At 40.4% G+C, this 22,949-nt stretch overlaps 1 protein-coding gene across 1 annotated transcript in view; it reads right to left on the minus strand.

The window, feature by feature from the left end:
* Positions 1 to 22,949, minus strand: part of ARHGAP40 (Rho GTPase activating protein 40) — a 442,695-nt gene that overhangs the window by 418,936 nt on the left and 810 nt on the right. The window lies entirely within an intron of this gene.

Genomic DNA, 22,949 nt, shown 5'->3' on the forward strand with positions numbered 1-22,949 from the left:
GTGTGAAACCTAAAAGAAATATACATAAACTTTTCAGAATTATGAAAATTGAAGTGGTGAAGCATAGATTTCAAAAAGTAGCTATTGTCTTTACAGCAGATATGTGCAGATTCCTTTACAAGGTTCTCTTTTAGCTTCAGTTTAACCAGGTCGAGTGCCCTTTTCCTTACTATTGTTGGTAAGTGACTCATATAGCTGTTATGAACTTGTTAAAAGCTATTTTTCTGATTGCATGTGGGTTTTTTTTAAATCTAGGTCTAGTGAGGATTAGGTTTTCCTTACTCTCATTTCTCTGGGAGTAATGTTGGTGTTTAGTAAGGATTAGTTTGTTTAATGGATGACACAGCTCTAATTTGAATATTTTATAATTTGTGAACTAAAGAAAAAGAACTTAACAGGCTGCATCACATACTTGCTGTTTTCCTCCAAAATCTTATTTTAGGTTCATAGATTAATACTAGGCTGACTGCTCTTGTGGGCCATTTTAAGCCTAGCCAAATACTCTATGTGAGAATAAAACCCTGCACCTTGTCTCTGTAAAATAAACACCTTAACCATTATGCCAACCTTCCAACAAATTATTGCTTAATTTCCCATCCATGTATTCAAACCCTGCACCTACTGCACATAAGGCCATATCTCTATCCACTTGGCTATGTGGATATTAAAACAATCACCCCTGCCATAATTCAAACCCAGGTCCCTTTTAAGTACAGCCTACTGCATTAGTCCACTAGACCACACAGATTACTAATTTGTTTATAGATTTTATAACAATAAATAAGTTTAGGTTATGCACTGAGAAAGAGTATGTTACTCGAAAGCACTGCTGTTTTTATTGTTTTACTGTGTATACTTTATTAAATCGTTGGATGTTGGACTTCTGGTCTCTTTTACTTTGATAACAATAAATAAAGAAGGAGAAGCCAATTAAGCCAACTGGATACCCCTGCCCTATGTTAATCCTAAATTGAACTTTGTCCAGCCTTCACCTTTAAGGAGCTAAATGGAAAGGAAATCAGATGCACATTTCAATATACTGCATCCAGCTCTTCCAAACAATGTCAGCCCTATTAGTACACAAACCATTACCTTACCTTTACAAAGTTTCTCTCATCACCTCTTTGTTCCTGGATCTTTTAAGCATGCAATAATTATTCCTTCACCTAATGTTGAATCATTACAGCAGTATAGAACTTCAGGCCAATAGCAAAGTGATACCCTATTACAAAATTGTTTTAAGAAACTGGACTGTAGTCTAACATGGGAACACATAAGAAGTTACAATTTACTGCATAATGCATAACACAGCTAAAGGGCTCCTAACAGCAGATGTCTTTGGAAACATGACTCAGGATTGCGAAATAGCCAGCCACTCCCTTCTATTGACTAAGATACAGAAATTAAACTTCGGTAAAGATGTAATCTTGTGATTAGGCAATTACCTTTGAAATAAAATTTATTAAGTTTGCATTAGCTCTTCTGGTTCTTGTACTGACACTTTGAACTGTGCTAAATCATAAGGATCAGTTCCATGGCCAAATGCTAGTCTTTTTGTAAATGACCTTAAACTCCACCACCAACAGACTGATTTATGGAACTGAACCTACAAATGACAGGCTCACAATGACGCTAAACAAGGAGCAGTTCTGTTGTTTGGTACACACCACAGGCTAAGGAAACAATCCCAACAATCCTAAAAGACACCCTATGTAATCCTATTCCCTATGCAGGGCAGCAGTGATACCTAGGACTTATGTTGGGTCCCATGCTGTCATTTACTTACTGAAACAGCATGCCGCTGGTTTCCTTATCCACTGGGTTTACTTAGCAAAAACAACTGGAATGAATTGTGGTTACCTTCTCCTCTGGCCCATATTAATCTGATCTGTCTGCCATGACTTGCCCATCTTGGGTGGCCATACATGATACAGTTTATAGAGTCCAGCCTTTTCACCAAAACAAGGTAAAGCTGTTGAAAGACAAGCCTGGTGCGCTAATGCCTTTGAGGCCATGAAGAGTCAGATTCAATTAAATGATTAAATAAACAACAGAAATGGCATTAACAATTATCCTATCCCAACTAAAGCTCTGCTACAAATTTCTACATTGACTCTACCCTATAGTTTGCAAAGCTCTGGCTAAAAATTAACTATTTCCCAAACTGGAATAAAAGAAATAATCTTTAAATTCCAAATAGTGTTGCCACTTTTCAGTGGTAAATGCTGCATAACACTGAAACACTGTGATAAAAGTCATGAATCTCACATAATACTGTGGCCGTGAAAATAATTAACAGAAAGAAAAAACAATAAAACAGATCTCTTATGTTTTAATTTTGCATTAACATTCAGATTAAGCTATGTTATTCAGTATACCTACTGGCTGGTTAAATGCATTACTACTTTTTCTACATGTAATAACCATTTTGATATAATTGTAAAGGTGGATGATAAACATTCGCCTAAATATTTGTGCCATATATGGGTCTGTAGTTCTTGCACTTAGCTGGCAAACCCAAAACAAGATGCATATAAATTCTGCCTCATGGTAGGGCTTAATTTTAAAAGTCAAAGGTCACATAAGGTCACAGTTTTGAAAGAGCAGTGTATGATTAACTAAAACAGATATACATTTATGGGACTGACCCACAGAGGATGAAAAATCCAAAGTATCATAATATGGAACTGCTAATTTCAAACAGCAATGTAAACTGTAGAAATGGAATGAAAAATAGTGAATGAACCTCAATCACTGTGGTCAGATAATTGTACTATTACAGATTCCTTGATTTTGTTCAATGTTCCAATCCCAGATGTTACTCCAATATCACAAATACCTCTTCTTTGGTCTGTCCTAGCTATTGCTAGGGAACTTATAACTAAAAACTGGAAATGCAGAAAGTACAGTTGTGTACACTTACCATAAATGTAGATGTTTGAGTATTCACTGTTGCAGTCGTCACATTTGGGTTATCCCTGCCAGGGTAGCCCTCGGCCGGTCCGAATACCAGAGGCTTAGTATTTCTGCGTCAGTTGCTGTCGCTTGAGGACTGATGTCAGGTGATCAGTAGTATAAAGTAAGGCAGCTGACACCATTACATCAGTTTTTCTTGCCCTAACCTGTCAGGAGCTCCCAAAGTAGGAGGCCAGGTTCTGGTGGAAGAACCCCACCAGTGGAAAATAAATACCAATATGTCCCTTGTAAGGAAAGAAAGAGAATAAAGGGGGATGGAGGGTGGGAAACCAGGACTGTAACAGTGAATACACTTGAACATCTGCATTTATGGTAAGTGTACACAACTGTATTGTTCTTCGTGTTTCGCTGTTGCAGTCATCACATTTGGGTAGATTCCCAAAGCTGAGGAAATGGGTGGAGGCAGTCAAGGAAACTAGAGGCTGGCTAGGATCCCCTGCAAGACTGCAGAGGCAAACCTTGCCCTGGATTTGGAGAAGAGAGGCAGGTGGTAATGCTTGGTAAAAGTGTGAACAGATGTCCAGGTGGCAGCCTCAAGGATGTCCCTGGTTGGGACTCCTCTTAGGAAAGCTGCAGAGGTGGAGGTTGCTCTGATGGAGTGTGTCCTAGCCCCCTTGGGGGGAGGCTTTCCATGCTGTTTGTAGCAGAAATGGATGCAGTGTGCTATCCATTTGGAAATGGTTTGCTTGGAGATGGCTTTGCTTCTGCCCCTGTAGCAAAGCTAACCAGCAATTTATCAGACTTTCTGAAGGATTTAGTTCTGTCCAGATAGAATCTGAGCTGTCTGTGCACATCTGGAGAGTGCACTCTCTCATGGCACTCCTAAAAATGGAGAACATCGATATCTGTGCAGTAACTGAGACCTGGTTCAAGGCTCCAGAGAGCACCCCTGCAATACCAGGCTACAACTCTTACCTCACTTTTCGGCCACCAAACCAGGACCGAAACACTAAAGGTGGAGGAGTGTCCATATTCAACAAGGATATTCACACCACCAGGCTAGTTGCCCAACACAATGCATTTGAAATTCTCCAGGTGCAACTAACACTAGTTAAGACTGCAATCCAAATTGTAGCTTGCTACAGATCCCCCACCATGCCCAAGGATTCTCACTACACCTTTCTAAACATACTGGAAAATATTAAGATACAACCAAACACCCTAATACTGGGTGATTTCAACTACCCTGCCATTAACTGGGAAAACTACTCGTGTATCAACACCTTTGCCCAACAGTTCTTGGAATTCATAAATTCCAATGCCCTGGATCAACTAATCCATAGTCCCACCAGGGGCTCCAATATCCTAGACTTGGTCATTCCCAACATGGGAAATCGATGCTCCACACTTATGGTCACCCCCTTGTTGGTCAGGTCTGACCATAAGCTAATCACTCTTGGCAACCACAACCCCCGCACCCCCCAGTAAGGAAACCTCTGTAAAAAAACTTCTCCAAAGTCAACTTCATGCTACTCAAGTCAGAAGTGACAAACTTCATGACACCCATGCAGACTGGAACTGAAAGTTCGACTGCTGAATCCTACACTAAGGCACTGTACAAGCACATCCACTCATGCATGCATCGTGCCATCCCAAATAGAACCAAGAAGCTCTCCTCCAAAAAAAGGAAGCCAATCTGGTGGTCCCCTGCTATAAACAAACTTTACAACAAAAGGAAAAAACTGTTAATGAAAAGAGAAAAATCCCAGGATGCAAAAAACTCCCTTACCAGCCTCAGTAAGAAGCTGAGATCCCTCATTAAATCCTCCAACACTAGTTACAAAAATAAAATTGCCAAGGATTCCAAAGACAACCACAAGGCATTCTATAGCTATGTCAAGAACCTAAATGGCAATCCTCAGATCTGCTCTGAGCTACAACAGAATGGCATTAAATATACTGATCCCAAGGATATTGCCAATATCTTGGCAGATTGATTCAGTGCCAACTTCACCCCCTTCTGACTCCTAAAGGGCCCATCTCAATACTGAAAGATTGCAAAATTATGGTAATAACGGCCACACAGGTAAAAAACGCACTCTCCAAAGCTAAGAATACAGCATCCATGGGATAAGATGACATCCCAGCCTGTGTACTACATGAACTACAAAATGAACTGGCACTTCACCTAAGTGTCATGTTTAATCATAGCCTCACCTCAGGCTTCATGCCCACTGAGTGGCGCACAGCTACAGTTATCCCACTCCATAATGGGGGATCCACCTTGGATCCTGGGAACTACCGCCCCATCAGTCTGACAAGCCTGATCTGCAAAAACAAAACAAAAACAGGTACCGGACCACTGGATAAAGAAACTCCAAAGATTTATTAGAATGTAAAGCGCTTTTCGTCTTCCATATTAGGAAGAATTCTTCAGACAAAGTAAAAATCCATTCAACACAATTTAAAGATAAAAAGGTGCCAAAGTAGTGCAACACTAATTACATACAGCTGCCATCAATTAAAACTCATTATCCACATGCTGGTGTTAAAGGTGTACTGATCTATATCACTTCGTAGAAAAAACAAGTTAACAAAAACTCACAATCATATAGTTCATAAATCGGAAATATGTTTATACACATTGTAAATGAATAAAAGAATCTCTTAAATGCAATATAGGCATTTTTTGTATAGGTGAAATGTAACATTGCAACTGACACATAAATTCATGGTACATCTTTTTTGTCAGGGGGTGTTCATTATTTCAGTTGTTGTGACGGTATTAACTGACTCTTTAACCTAAGGAACTGGACCCCTTGCTTTAGAAGTTGGCATTGCCTTGTTTTTAAGGGAGGTTTTTATTTACGTTGGCATTTCTAATCAGATGTACCATGAATTTATGTGTCTATTGCGATGAAGAAGTCTTCCTAATATGGAAGACGAAAAGCGCTTTATATTCTAATAAATCTTTGGAGTTTCTTTATCCAGTGGTCCAGTACCTGTTTTTGTTTTGTTTCTACAAAAGTTTGTTTTTCGCAGGTATTGAAGCCTGATCTGCAAGACCATGGAACTTATAAACAAAGACATTGGCAATCTTCAAACACTGGACCCCACCCAGTTTGGGTTCATGAAGGGCCGATCTTGTCTCCTGAACCTGACTGACTTTTTCGAATCAGTCTCCAGACCTGTGGACGAGGGTAAGGTGGTCCACACAGCCTATCTGGACCTCACCAAGGCCTTCGACACCATCCGCCACTCTGGAATCATAGATAAACTTACTAAGCTGGGCATTAATCCCTATGTCACTCGATGGGTTACCAACTGGCTTACTGACAGAGCCAACACTGTAAAAGTAGCCGACTCCAAATCCAGCTCCAGACAAGTGATAAGTGGAGTACCTCAGGGTTGAGTCCTTGGACTGCTCTTGTTTGGTATCTACTTCTCTGAAGTATAGGCCAACACTAAGGGACTCTAGCTAACAAAGTTCACAGATGACTGCAAACTGGGAGCCATTATTGAATCCCCAAATGAAGTGGATATTCTACAAAATGGCCTTAAAGAAACAGATGCTTGGTGCCAGAGCCATGGGCTCAAGCTCAGTGCCAAGAAATGTATAGTTATCCCCTTTGGGAAAAAACATGTACCTGTGAATTACCACATAGGTGGCAGTACGATAAACATCGAAAGTGTAATTAGAGACTTAGGGACACAGGTGGACAGTGGTCACATCACCACAACAGTCAAGAAATCCTTCTATGTGGCACACCTCATCACTAAGGGCTTTTCAACCGGAAAAAAGGAGGTCATTGTCCCACTGTACTCATCCCTCATTAGACCCATTACAGAATACAATGCCTCGTTTGGTATGTACGTCTCAAGACATCTTCAACAACTGGAAAGGCCGCAGAAACACCTCACTAACAGAATCACAGGCCTAAAGCACATGACCTATGCTGACCATCTAAAAAAACTCCAGCTATACTCTGTCACATATCGTCTACTCAGAGGCGATCTCTGCTTAACATACAAGACCATGTCAAACTCAGTGCTGTTGGACATGCTACACTTAAAGAAATCCCAATCACTCAAAGACACATGCTCCAGGGATCTAAACCTTGTCATCACAATGAACAAAACATGCTGGAGGGATAGGTTCCTGACGCAGAGACTCCCCAGACTCTGGAATAGACTGCCCAGACATGTCAAGCAGAGTGCCTCTTTGGCCCTCTTTAAAAGGAACCCTGACAACTGGATGGGAGATAGGAAATTCACCCCATGATCCCGTCAGTAGCTCTGCTAGACAGGGGTCCAGGGAAGTAAATATTGTGGGAAGAAATAGCCAGGAAATTGTTATGGCTAGGCTTGTATAGGCCCTAAGGCCGATAACCTAGTACCAACCTATGAACCTATAAGAAGCCTTTCCCCCTTGCTCTGGGGATTAGGAAAGAAGGTGGGCAGATGAATGGATTGGTTGAGAGCCACACTGGACACCACCTTGAGCATGAAGGATGGGTTAGTTCTGACGGATACCATGTCTGCATGGAAGTTGAAGAAGGGTTCCACAGACATGAGTGCTTGCAGCTCAGAGACTCTTCTGGAGGAAGTGATGGCCAGAAGGAAAGCTGTCTTCCAGGAGAGATGTTTTAGCTCTGCAGAAGAAGCTGGTTTTGAAAAGGGGAAGTGTGAGCTTTTCCAAGACAAAGTTAAGGTCTCAAGCTGCCGTTGGTGCCCTTCTGGGGGGGCCTCAAGTTGCTAGTCCCTCTGAGGAACTGTTTGATCAAAGGGTGTGAGAAAAGGGCTGCTCAGTGGGAAAATGAGCAGAAACAGCAGAGGCATGAATTTTTATAGAGGAGAAAGAGAGACCACTGTGTAGTAGGACAGCTAAGTAATCCAGGTTGTGAGGGATGGAGGGCTGTGCCATATTGTCCCCCTTAGCCTGGATCCAGTTGCAGGACCTTTTCCATTTATCTGCATAAGACTTTCTGGTGCTAGGACATCTGGCCTCATGGATAACATCCAGAACCCTTTTACTTAGAATGGCAAATTGGTTCAGGGTTAGGGAATAAGCCAAGCTGCCAAATTGAGTGTCTGCAATTTGGGATGCATGAATTCCCCTTCCTTCTTGGTCAGGAGGTTTGGAATCTGAGGAAGATGCCATTGAGGCAGTGGGGAGAGGCTGCAAAGCAAGGGGTACCAGTGTTGTCAGGGCCAGTCTGGAGCTATAAGAATGATCCTTGTTTTTTCCTCCCTTATTTTGAAAAGTACCCTTGGGATGAGAGGTAGGGGAGGAAAGGCATAGACCAATAGATTGACCCAGAGGAAGGACAGGGCATCCACTTTCCAAGCCATGCAGTGATGCTCCCTGGTGTAGAATTTTCTGAGCTGATGGTTAGTGTGGGAGGCAAAGAGGTTGACCTTCGGGGTTCTCCATTTCTGAGTTATTAGGGTGAAGATACTTCTGTTGAGTTGCCACTCGTATGGGTTCAGATGGTTTCTGCTTAATTGGTCTGACAGAGAGTTGAGAGAGCCTGGTAGGAATTGTGCTAATAGGTGTAGTAGCATGGAAGAGGCTGTGAGCCAAAGGGTTATGGCAAGCCTGCATAGAGGGTAGGAGTGAGTCCCTCCATGCTTGTTGGTGTACCACATCACAGTGGTGTTGTCTGTTTTGATCAGGAGAACCTCTGGAGAGAGAAGGGGTTTGAAAGCTATCAAGGCGTGCTGCACAGCTATCATCTCTTTTTGACTGATGTGCAGGAGGATGTACTGAGGGCTCCATTGGCCCTATATGCACCTGCCTTCCAGGTGTGCACCCAACCATAGTCTGATGCATCTGTGGTGAGGGTCTGGGTGGTGGGGGTGGGGAGAAGGGCAGACCCTTGTTGTGGGAGCAAGCTGTTGCCTACCAAAGAAATTCCTTTCTGAGGCAAGGAATTATAAGAAGAAGAGTTTCTAGGTCTTGAGAGTGTTGACACCAAAGGCTCTTTAGGTACCATTGAAGTTTTCTCATGTGCAGTCTGTCACATGGAATGAGTAGTATGCAAGATGCCATGAACCCCAGAGCTTGCATGATCTTCCTTGCAGATAGCCGGGGATTGTTGGCTAGTTGAGAGAACTAATTTGTCAGGAAAATTTGGTTCTGTGGTGTAAGGAATGCCACCTGGGATGCTGTGTCCAGACTTGCACCCAGGAAGATTATCCTTTGGGTGGGCACCTGTTTGGATTTCTTTTCGCTGATTGTGTATCCTAGGGAGGTTAGTAGTGTCTTTACAAAGGCCAGGTGCTTGAGCAGCTTTTCCTGGCTGTCTGCTTGAATAAGGCAGTCATCTAAGTATGGGTAAAATTTAAATATGTTTTTGTCTGCAAAATGCAATGGCTGGAGCCAGACATTTTGTAAAAACTCTGGGAGCAGTAGATAAGTCAAAGAGAAGCACAGAGAACTGAAAGTGTTGAGATCCTGCTCTGAAGCGGAGATATTTCCTGCATGATTCCCTGATAGAAATGTGGAGGTAGGCCTCTTTTAGATCTAGATCCAAAGAGAAAAGCAGTACCACCACCACCACAGATGACTGGCAAACCTGCTAAAATCCAACAAAAAAGATGAACACAAAACATTTACTGAAAACTTGAAATATAAAACATGGCAAGACAAAAATAAAATCCCTATCAAATGATAAGCGCTTTCAGAAATACCTTCTTCAGCTCATAAAGGGAAACAGGAAAACATGCTTTTAAAAGATATATACAACTAATCGGCTTCAGCTTGTTCTGCCAAAGAACCAATCGGAAAACTGACAATCAACAAGCTTGAAGAGAAGTACTTATTTGCATAAACCAATCATCAGAGTATCACAAGCCAATCACCGCCAGGTATCATCCTTAAGATCCAATCAGAAAACTTGCCAATCAGAGCACTTAAAAGAAAACACACCTTCATATCAACCAATGGCTGTTCTCCTATGCTTTAGAATGGGTCTCAGAGGAACTACAGTGTTTAAACCAGGAGGCTTGTCTGCTCTCAAATTTATGATCCATTTGGTTTCATTCCTTTCAGTGTTGTTGGTGATATCTCCTAGTTTCATCCCTTTAGATGTAACTTCAATAGCCTTAAACTTAAAAAAATGTCCTGGAAATTGAGCAACATGTCAAACAAGGGCATTCTTGTGGTCCTTATTATGAATATCTCTCAGATGCCTAAGTATTCTGTTTTTAAAGATTTGATCTGTTTTGCCTACATAATAGGCAGTACAGCATTGGCAAGCAGTGAGGTACACCAAATGCTGCGTATTACAGTCAGCTTTACACAAAAAGGTGTATTCCAGTCCACTGATGGGATGTTTAAAAGTATTAAGTACATCTATAGTTCTACAAGCATCTGCCACATCGAAGGGTGCCTTGTTTGATCCAATTGGAGTTACGATGGAAGCCATCCGTCTGGCAGAGTAGACGCTTCAAGTTTCTTTTTGTTTTTAAAGACAAACTTCGGATGTTCACCAACAATTTTGCAAAGTTTACTATCCTGGGTTAGGACCGGCCAAAATTTTTTTATCACTTCACAAATCTGTTGATTATCTTTGGTGTAAGTCAAAATAAACTTGACGCAGTCATTATGTTAATATTGTATGTCTCTCACATAAGAGTTTTCCTGTTGTAGCTGCTTGTTAACATATGGTAAGCTTTTAGTCAATCTAAGATTTCGTAGTTCCTCTTAGCTCACATCAATATCATGATTCGAATAGCCTCTCTCCTTTAAGTTTTGTTGTAAAAAGTGTTTCTCCTTGTCAAAATCTGATTCCTTGGTGCAAAGTCATAAGATCCTGGTCATCTCATTCTTCATAATGTTCCTGGAGATGTGTCTGGGGTGTAGACTACCTTTGTGTAAATAATGATTTTTCCATGTGTCCTTCCTGAAGATAGAGGTGCCCATCTGTTTGTGTTCATCCAAGAACACTTTCCCATCCAAAAAAAAATCAATCTCAGAGTGGGAGCTCTAGACAGTAAATTTTAAGAAGGTAGTGGTATCGTTCAAATAGGTGACAAATTATTTCAGTTCATTCTCATCCCCTTTCCATAAAAGAAAGACATCATCCACAAAACGTCCATAAAATGCCACATTGTTGGAACAAGGATTGATGGTATTACAAATATGTGTTCTCTCCCAAACAGTTAAAACAGGATTCGAGTTAAACTGTTGGCACAGGGTGTGTCCATGGCCACACCTCAGCATTGCCAATAATAATTATCTCCATAGAAAAACATATTGGTTTCCAGGATCATCTCAAATAGTGTACAACTGAGGTCTAAATTCAGATTATGTGGAACTATAGAACCTAAGGCTCTGATAGACTCAATTCCATAATCATTAGGAATGGAAGTAAAAAGATACAAATGTCCATAGTCACAAGCAAAATGTTGGACAGGTCTTCTGCAGTGTTCATAAACATATTCAGCTGTGTCAGGAACATACCAGTGTCTCAAAGAATGGTGGGAATATCCACTAGTACCGTCTTTAGCTCTTTCCCCACAAAAATGGAAAGTGGCTGCATCACCCATCCACGTCCTGAAACAATGGGTCTAAGTGGTGGGTCTGTGATACTTGTGTGAATCTTGGGAAGGCCACTTATGGAGGGAATGGATGGATAAGGTGTATCAAAAAACTTATAAAGGTCCTGGCTTATGCATATTTGCATCAGCATTTCATGTAGATCTTGCTTTACTCTGGTCATTTTTCAGTCCAAAAACCTTAGTGATCTTTTCATACATTCTCCTCAGAGAGCATCATATTCATTGAATCGTTGTACCATTTTGAATCAAGAATAACTATGGCACCACCTTTATCTGAGGGCTTGATCATGATCTCTGTGTTTCTCTGAAGTTCATCCAGTTTAGGAACAGCTCGTTTCTACAATATAACCAGTGGAGAGAGAAAGGCACTGGCTGATATAAACCTGCCATAACAGATGGCCAGTTTCCCACAATTTCGCTGGCCAGCCTGATTGACATAGGCTTCTTGAGGCAATGTAGCAATTGTCTCATGTATACTGACAACCACTTACGCCAAAAATAATCAAATACGATATGTGAATTTGGAATCATTTCTCTCCTGTAACAACAAACCAGACAGCAAACAGGTTGTCAGCACACACACTTCACCTCTTGCACATAAGCTCACAACATGTAAACTCACATACATGGAGGCATTCACTAGAAGCCTAGACGCCTACCAAAAGTTCAGAGAACCCCCCACCAAGTGCAAACCTATTGTGCACACTGCAGAGCCAATAGACTCCACTAGACAATAATGTACACCAGAGTCTCAGCTAATAAGCCAATAAGGCAAAACACCTCAAAAGAAAATGTCCTGGTAATAGGCAACTCCATAGTGAGACACGCAGATGCCCCCTGACCAGGCTGAACAAGGAGAAGGTCATGGTTAGCAACCTGTCAGGTGCCAGAATCCATCAAATCATGCACACACTCAAATCTCTCAACAAAAAGCACTATTATGACTCTGTCATAGTTCATGTTGGTGTGAATGACTTGAAATGTACCTTTCTGGACTATATGAAGTGAGATGTGACTGAACTCTCAGATTATGTGTCCCAGGCATGTATGTCCCTGGCCCTAAGCAGCATTCTACCTTCAACCAGGTGATGCCTCAATATAAACAAAAGATGACTGATTTCAACAATTGGCTTAGCTTCTGATGTCAATCCAGGGGGATCCAGTATCTGTCAGCCCGGGAAAACATAGTGGACACACCATGCTGCTTTGCCAGGGATGGTCTTCACCTGTTGCCTCTTGGTTTTCGGTTACTGGCAAGGATACATGCCTCCCCCATAGTGCCTTTTTAGGTAATGCCAAAACAACAAAATTTCTGGTGTAAAAAAATCCACTCATGACAAACTCAAGGTTATGCTGCTTAAGGTTAGGAGTCTAAACAGGAAAGTGCACTCCCTGGAAGCATTCCTCACCTTGGAAGATGCTAATGTCTGTGCAATCACTGAGACATGGTTCAAGGCTGCAGAGAGCACCCCAGCAGTGCAAGGCTACAATGCCTTCCACACGTTCAGACCTCAAAATGAGCATGAAAGAACCAAAGGCAGAGGTGTATCCATCTTCATTAAAGACAAATACACCTCAAGACTGGTTAAACAGTACAACTCTCTTGAGCTACTCCAAGTCCAACTAACTGTAGGTGAAACCTCCTTCCACATCATTGTTATATATAGGTCCATCACTGTGATCCAAGAAAAACACATTGCCTACCTGGACTTACTATAGTCAAAGCCAAACACCCTGGTCATGGGTGATTTCAACTACCCTTAAATCGATTGGGAGGCATATACCAGCACAAACATGCTCACCCTGAGGTTCCTGGACTTTGTCAATACAAGTGCTCTAGAACAAATAGTCTGTACCCCACAAAGGGCTCAAATGCCCTAGACTTAGTACTCACCAACATGGGGGGGAAGGTCAATGCACTATCCTCTGTATGTTGCCCTCCTTGGTAAAGTCTGATCATAAATCAATCTCGTTCAAAGTAAAGATAGGACCTGACACCGCTCCCCTGCCCCGCAGGACCTGGAAGCATGAAAAGTTTCTCCAAAGGAAAAGACAGCCTACTAACTGATGGTATAAAAAGTTTCAACTCCCCTGCTAACACAACCAACAAAGACTACCATGCAGAGGCATACACAAATGCCCTGTATAAACACATACACAGCTGTATAAACTTGTCAGTACTTGAATAGATCAAAACCAGGTCATCACAGAAAAACAAGCCAACCTGGTGGACCTCAACTATAAATAGGTTACATAACAAGAGGAAGAAACTGATGTATAAGAACAAGAGAGAACCGACTCAGCAGAGGAAGAACACCCTCCACAGCTTGAACAGGAAAATCAGATATCTTGTAAAGTCCTCTAAAGCTAATTATGAGGCTAAACTATCATCCCTAGCTAAGGGTAATCATAATTCCTTCTTTAGCTACATCTGAACTCTAAAAGGGAAGGCCCAAATTTGAGCCCAACTAGTAGCAGACAGTACCACTCATACTGAACCTGAGGAAATTGCCAACCTGCTAGCTGACAGATTTCATGCAAACTTCAACCCGCTCTCCCCACCAGTCATACCCCAAAGCATACTGAGCACCAGTCCTCTACCTAGTATCTCCAAAGAGATGGTCATAACCATACTCTCCAAGGCCAAAAACATGACATTTATGGGAGTAGATAAGATCCCAGACTGCTTACTAAACAGTCTAAAACAGGACCTAGCTGAACTACTTGGCACTCTGTTAAACCATAGCCTAAGCACTGGCTTTATTCCAGCAGAGTGGGAAACAGCAACAGTAATCCCCTTGCACAAAGGGAGCCCATCATCCGACCCTGGGAACCAAAGATCCATAAGCCTAACCAGCCTTATCTGTAAGTCCATGGAAAGAATCATCATGGACCTTATTAACAAAGACATAGTCAACCTTAAAACGTCTGACCCAGCACAGTTTGGCTTTGTTGGTAGATCATGCTTATTAAACCTGGTGGACTTCTTCAAGAATGTCACCAATAGCCCTGGATGAATGCAAAACAGTACATACAGCGTAAATTGACTTGGCCATGGCCTTCAACAAAATCCCCCACTCAGGTACCATGGAGAAAATCACCCAGCTGGGGATTAACCCTTACATCACTAGATGGATAGCCAACTGTCTCACCGACAAAATGCATACAGTCAAAAATGGGGATTCCACCTCTACTAGTATACCAGTTACCGGTGGTGTACCACAAAGATCTCTGCTGGGCCCTTTACTATTTGAAATCTTCTTCTTAGAAGTCCAGGTGAAAGTAGACGGCATCTGGCTTACCAAGTTTGTTGACGATTGCAAAGTGGATGCAATCAATGAGGCCCTAATGATATTGGTATATTACAAAAGGGGCTAACACATACAAACTGTTGGTGCCAAAGCCACGGACTTAAAGCAGACACAAAAAGTGCATTATTATCCCCTCTGGCAAGGGGGATGTCCCTTGCAAATTACACTGTAAACAGATAAGCTATATCCCAGTAGTGCGGGATTTGGAAACAGAGGTTGATAGTAGCCTAAACTTTAAACACCATATGTCCACAGTAGTAAGGAAAGTCTTCTGTGTTGCACATCTCATAAATAAAGGCATTGTATACAGGACTAGGAACGTTGTAACTCATCAGACCACTGATAGAGTACAATGCTTCCTTCTGTATGTACCTCACCAGATACTTGCAGTAGCTGGACAGACCACAGACTATCTCTGCTTCTGTCATCTGAGACAATGTGTATGTGTGTGTGTGAGAGTGTGTGTGTGTGTGAGTGTGTGTGTGTGTGTGTGTGTGTGTGTGTGTTTCTGTCATCTGAGACAATGTGTGTGTGTGTGTGTGTGTGTGTGTGTGTGTGTGTGTGTGTGTGTGTGTGTGTACATATATATATATATATATATATATATATATATAGATAGATATAGATATAGATATATATATCTGGGTCCACTTTATAATTTCGAAATACTAAACTCTCAAATTTTAGTATTCCAAAACCACAAAGCCGAAAACCCAACCACAGCTGACAAACTCAAAAACACACAACCGTGAAATTCAAAAACCTGTACCCACGCTACACATACAGTACACACATAAACATACACAAAACTCTCCCCCACAATCAAACAAACAAATCTAAACTACATATAAGTGGTGGGGCAAGGCCCCCTGCACCTCCCATGTGGGGGGGCTGCACCCCCCACCTCCTACTTATACCAAGTCTGAGATCGCACAAACAGTAACACAAATGAAACACACACAAATCTTACAGTCCCTCAAACACACACATAACAGTCACAACACACACTCTTACACACACTAAAGCCCTAACCAACATACTTACACAAACAAACTTACCAAAATTAAGGCCAAACATCCAAATTCTGTACCACCGGAAGCAGAAATTCAAAATATCCGTGCTTCGGTATTTTGAATTTCGTGCTTCTGCTGGAGTCAGAAATTAGTATTCGGCTTTGTAAATTCAAAATACTGACATTTAAGATTTCAGTAGTTTGAATTTACAGAGTGGATCTATATCTATCTATCTATATATATATATATATATATATATATATACAGAGAGAGAGAGAGAGATGTGTATGTGGCTTTCACTTAGAGTGGATAAAGTTAAAGCCACTGAGGATTAGAATCTACAAACTGAATTCCTTGAAAAAGCATTTTAAGTGGTTTTGGGAAGGTGGACGAGCTCCATACACTCCTTGATGTGAGGGGCAGGCCTCCACTTCCCAAACTAACATATACCAATACCACAGTCACACCAACTCAAAGAAGGGGTAAATCTGCATGAAAAGGGCAACAGTGACTTGCTACAGAGGAGTTCTAATCCTTGGCAGCTTGTATTTTGGGCAAATGACACTCATGCATTCAGACTTCATGCACCTGTAGGTTCCCCATGTGGGTTTGAATGTGTGTAAATGTGTATTTATCCATACTCATAATTGTACTAGATTGTTTTATCCTTCATGAGAAGTAAGAAATTAAAAGCTAGTCATTTAAGGTAATGACTGAATACAATTAGAATGGAAAAGGAGTAATCTGAGAAATATTGTTAAGGATTTGTGCAGTGCAATTGTTTTTTTTTTTTTTCTAAATAAGGACAGACTTGCATACTATCATTGACAACATGGACAAGCATAAAACAGAACACAGAAATACAATAGTATGACGCAGAAGCATGACCATATGGCAACATTATCAGATACATTGTACAGAAACAGAATTAGAATGAGTAATTTCTGCTTCCATGGGAAGGAAAGCTTGACTTTCTGAACAAAAGCAATTAATAGCATTAATGAGTCTATTACTATTACTAAGAAAATGTAAACCTCTTCCCTTGCCATCTAAATTTAGAAAATAAAAACATACTGTTTGACATTTTTACTGAAGAAACATTGCAAAAATGTAACTCCATCCAAACCAGGATGCACTACCTTGGAGCTCCTCTTACACACTCCTTACTTAAGTCATGGATAGTCACCACATAGGATACTTCCTCTGTCAGCTCAAGTGGACCTCATAGAAGTGTGGTCTTAGCCACACTAAAAAGCAAGGGGAAGGTGTCAGAAGGTATAATTAAAGGGTTCATAGGTCAGTGCTAGGCAAGCTGTCCTTACTGCCATTTTAAACATAGCCGATTCCCTTTATTGTCTTCAAATTCGCCTATCCCATTTGGGTATAGACTGGCATTACCCATCCTATTTTTGATTATTACATATTACCCCCAAACAGAATAACTTGAATCATACCATAGATAATTTACGGGGACCCATGCATGGGATAAAGCATTTAGGAGCTGCTTCTGGCCATTAGTATACAGGGGCAGTCTTGGGGTTAATTAACTTAACTTATGAATAATAGCAATAATAATAACTTTAACGCATTAATTCTAATTAACTTATTTATAATAATTTGAATAATTTGAATAATAATAATAATATAATAAGCATTTAACCTTGTTTTTTTAAGACTAGCCTGCTCATTTTTTTAAGGACTCTTTCTACTTTGCACATGTACAGTAACAGCTACAATTCATGAGTTCCCCAATTTTCACTGTGACAACACAAAAACTACTTCGCTTTTCATCTTAAATTAAAGATATATATTTATACAAAAGTGAAAGGGCTACAGCACAATAGTGCAGTAGTGTGAGCTGCCCTCCCCATATAAATAATGTAGCACTTTTACGAAGCATGAGGAATCACCCCTCTCCATTTATAGGAGTTTGCAGGGGTATATTTGCAGTATGAACACTGCAGTCGTCTGTCGCCTATCAGCAAATTTGACTAAAGTTTTGAATTCTTGGCATTCTGGACAAGCCTAGTTTTCAAGATTATGACTGAAGATAAAAAGGATTAACTAGAAAAATAAGTTAGGGCATGGTGCAAAGGAAGAAAGATGAAGGAAAATGTGACGGAGAATGGATACGGAAGTTAACGTACATCTAACTCATTCAGTCAGAGATAAACATGAGATGACAAGCAAACAGCGGCATGCATTGGGACTGTTTCATTAATGCTTGTGATAACTGTTTTAAAATAAAAATAGAAATGTAAATTTTGTTCTCGTTTAAATGATATGTCCCTGCCCTCCCACCTATCATAAAAAAAAAATTATCGATCCATTTTATAACAAAGATATGCCACTCTAGGCTGTAGATCTGATGTGGTACTGTCACATGTGGACTCTGGCAAAGCACTTGGTCTCATTTTAATTTGTTGCTAACCTAAGGTTACCAGTGTTTGTTAGTGAGTCACCACCCTTTGAGGGCTTATTCTTTCTGTCACTGTTTCATAGCTTTAGAAACGTGCATCTGCACTTCAAATTCCTCTGTCTTTTTCTAAATCCATTATTATGTATAATTACTTTCATGAGGTTTGCCTAAGACTTACCTGCAGTTGTGACTTATTTTCTTCTCAGGAGTAATACATCTTTCAAGTTTAGCATTATAAGCAAGAAAAACATTGTCACAACAATTATTATGAATGAACAAAATGCATGTGCTGTGAAAACACCCATTTGTATATCTTAGCATGAAACTCATTATATCAAGTACAGAAAACCTCTTAACACATGTGGTCACTATTATTATTATTTATTTATTGTTTGTTTACAATCCAGACCTGAAATTGAAGTAAATGGTTCTTACATGTAGGGACGTCACATCACAACCCCCTTACTTACATAATACCAAGGTCACGTCAACTCAAGGAAAGTGTAATAATTTTTAAAAATGAAACAGAGTAACTTTTCTTACTCTACTGTCAATTTCAGACATAAAACAACATTCCAAGCAGAAATGCATCAACAAGAAACAAGCAAGAATTCTATAAGCAACCACAACTTGAAATGGATTGCTAAAGCAAGGTGTACAACAAACTTGAATATCAAGTATGACAAAGTAAACCCTAAAACTTGTGTTTTATTCTGAATGAGGTCAAAAAGTAATACATCTATAGGTGATCAGACAGTGGCAACTTCAGCAGTTCTGTACCATTTATTCTACATCGCCTTCACCAGTGAATCAGACTATCTTGTTTTTATGCCAAGTTAACACACAGGCATAGTAACCTATTATAACTCTACCAGTTACACTGTAAATCATATGCACTGCACAACCCCCAGATGTCCAATAGATGTGGAACAGTAGGAATTACATTGGGCAGAATTAATCTGTTTTAAGGGAGATGTGTATTTTAGGTTAACAGCAGTCTGCAGTTAGTAATAAAAAGAGCTAATTATGGTATACTATACAGGACTGGCTAGCTGATTCCATTGTACCTGAATGTGCTTTGTTCATATGATACCATATTAATACACAGTACAGAATACTGTAAAGATTTAATCAAAATCGCTACAGCACCTTCCCTTAAAGGATTACATTTTTTTCTGTAACAATGGCTAAGTTTCATAATAGATGTATTTCAGAAAAGCCTGATTAAAACAGAAGAGGATGTTAAAAAAAAAAGAAACATGGAATTTGGAAATATGCTTACCTCAGCAGTGGTTAGCCTTGCAGTTAGGTTCTCCAGTTCGACCCCGGCTGGGGTGTCTGCATGTGGTCTGCCTGTGGTGGTGGGTTCCCTCCTCCTCCGGTGCCCTCCTCTCCTCCATCCCAAAGACATGCTGCAGGTGGATTGGGTGGCCTGACACTCTAAATTGACCGCTGTTGTGTGAGTGTGTGTGCCTTCTGTGTGGAGGTTACTGGCTGGCAACTCGACACCGTAAAAAACTCACTGCCATTCAATGTGTGGACAAAGGTGATCACATGGGCGACCCCTGACCGGGAAAAAGCCGAAAGAAGAAGAAGAAGAAGGTAGGTGACTGGATTAGAATTTAGGCCATTTGAATTCTTAAAGAAAGGTGGAAAGGTTAGGGTGTAGAGAAGCTGAAAGGTTAAGACATGAGATGAAAAAGTACATTCTAGGATTTGAAGAAGTCAACAGGATGAATAACTTTCAAAGAAGGGAGTCATAAGAATACGTGCAATATGTGTAATGCTATTTGTCTTGTAGGGCAGAAGTTTATAGCTATCAGCTTCATCCCACACTTCTAGGTTTGATTTCCTTGGTCTTCCTTTCCTTGCTGTGTGATTCAGAGCAAGTGCCATAACCAGACAGTGATTCCCAGCCTCAGTCTGAAAAAGGTTTGCAAGTATAAATGCAGCGCAGTAGGTAACAAATAAATAAATACTTGCAATAATCTCTAGGTAATTCACTGACGATGAAAGGAAAGGGAGGTAATAGTGCTTGGAACATCATGCCAACTGGGAAGCTGACCTGGTAAAGGGAAATATCCTAATGGGGTGAGTTACAGGACATTTCTTAACAGAAGCAGAGACAACATTTTGAGGAAACTAAAATAATTGAGGTTAAACAAGGGTGGAAGCACTTGGTGAGGAAAGGTTTGGAGGGAATATGCTAACAGTTTAAAAATCACAGTGGTTGTCTTTAGTTCTCAGATAGAGATTCTGCTCATATGGTATTTTTTCTGCAGGATGAATGAAAAAGGAATCAGAGTCAAGAAATGAGAATGCTGGTAACGTGGAAAAGGATGCATGGATAATGCATATATCCTGCAAATTTGTGCTCAAGTGACTGTTGTGGAAACATAGCTAATATGTGAGGAGGTAAAATTAGGGACTGATTACCATGTGACTGGAAAACATTTCTCTTTGATGTTATAAATCAGACATCACCAGGAAAATAGAAAGTAATTATTGTATCATTTCAAAAGCTGGGTGCCTGAGGATATAAAATGTATGAGGTAATAAATATTAGTGTGTTTTTTCAGGGGAGGCACCTGCCAACACCATCAGCCTTACATATACTCATTTCATTGTCTCACACACACACACACACACACACACACACACACACACACACACACACACACACACACACGCACACACACGCACACACGCACACACGCGTACATACACACACACACACACACACACACACACACACACACACACACACACACACACACACACACACACACACACACACACACACACACACACACACAGACACACACGCAAGAAATGAGACATTATTGAAAATAAAGGAACTACCATTGGCATACACTTAGAAACCACATCAGTGCTTCCTATAGAAAATTGTAACAGTGAGCTTCAACACTGGGAATATGGGTTCAAGTACATGGGAATTCATCCAGTTGTGATCTGAGGTGTAAGAATGCCTATGGAAAATGTCTGTGTGTTAGTAACTAATAAATGCAAAGCTCAATAAAAAGAAATGCAACATTTTCAAAAAGGTTTAAACCAAACAAGAGTCATGTATATCACACTACTCATAATATACTACAAGCAATGAATATAAAATTACTTGTTTTGTCTAACATTGGGGTTCCTGAGTGCCATGAGGGTTTGTAGTGTCCACCTGTGTCATATACAAGAGGAGACTTGTCAAATCCTGTAAGACTGATCGCAAACAGTGATCCCCACCCGAAGCTCTGCAGCCCCCCTCTTCTACACAGTTTGAGCCAGTTACTACAAGAGATTTCCTAGCTGAAAACTAAAACTTCCTGTTCTTTTGGATTAAAGACAAGTTTACTAAGCACTAAGGTACAAGCAGATTCTTTAGTGCAGTCATTTGTTAAACTTATCATATGCAAGCAATGCTCTTTGATCATTAGGCTGAAAATGGGGTTACCACCTGTCCATTTTTAAGTAGGACAGTCCCTGTTTGGGCATTTTCTTAAGCAAAAATGTCAAATGTCATGTGCTCTTAGGACAAAAAATATCTCCTGCACTTCTAATACTTGCATAAAAATATTTTGTATCTAAACATCTTAATATTACATGAAACAACAGAAAAAAATCAAATTCTATAAGTTTAAACTTTTATTTTGATAAATATCTTGGCCCCCAAGGGTCTCTAAGCAGGGTGTGTCTAGCAAAATCTCATGTAACGTAAAGTCATACTTTGGATATGTGAAAAAGAGATAACCCTTGCTAAAAGTAAACATTGTATTTCACTACTTGTTATTAAAAAACGGTTCATAGTAATTAAAAATGAAAGATTAAATAGAATAAAACAACAAACTTCTAAATTACTTTTTGCTTCTAGTACCACACAAGAAAGCTTAAAACAAGTGCTTTATTTTTAAAAAGTTAATTGTGTCATGCATCTAGACTGCATTTCCCCCTCCTACTTTTTTACCATCAAATATGTACATAGTCCTTCCACCTAGTATATTCAACTATGTATCCATTAGTTATTTAGTAGCACTGAAGGAATGTTATTGGACTAGCATTCTGGAGAGGAAAATTTGGGAGCAGTTTCAAACAAATGTTCCCAAGAAACCTAAGTGTACAACAACAGCCACTATATGCCTTTCATCTGGGGAGAGGGTAAAGGTAGCCTCTCCTTGAGATTTCTGCTACACTGAGCCTTTCTGCAGTACAAACTCTGCCACAGGGAAGCAAAACTGTTACTTGCTGCACTTGTCTTACCCACCCCCATCATAAGCTGGACCACTAGTGTTCAGAGCCTGTCATAGAACCTGTGTCAATAGCAACCTGACATGCAGGGACTGTACTAACATGCCATCCCATTCTGTATACAGTAGTTTACTAATATAAAGGTTGTAGTATTACTGCAGGAACATTCTTATCAATTACACACACATCCAAAGGTAGCATTTTTTGCACATTCATTAAACACAGACAACATTACTTATTTTTATTTTACAAGCCGTGAAAAGCCTAGGAGACGTGCAGCTTTCATGGTGAGCAGAGCAAATGGCACAGCTTAAGAGTTTCCCCTAGAGTCATGAAATATGCAAGGGAAGGTTCTGTGACTCCGGACTCGGATTTCTAGCAGTTAAAAGTTCTGCAGCAGTTTACAAGTACAATTGCAAAGCTGTATTGCCAAGAGTAACCTTGCCTGGTAAAAGTAAGAGTGCAAGAGAT

This window comes from Protopterus annectens, chromosome 12.part0 (assembly GCF_019279795.1).
Source record: "Protopterus annectens isolate FY-2018-M chromosome 12.part0, PAN1.0, whole genome shotgun sequence".
Lineage (NCBI taxonomy): Eukaryota > Metazoa > Chordata > Ceratodontiformes > Protopteridae > Protopterus > Protopterus annectens.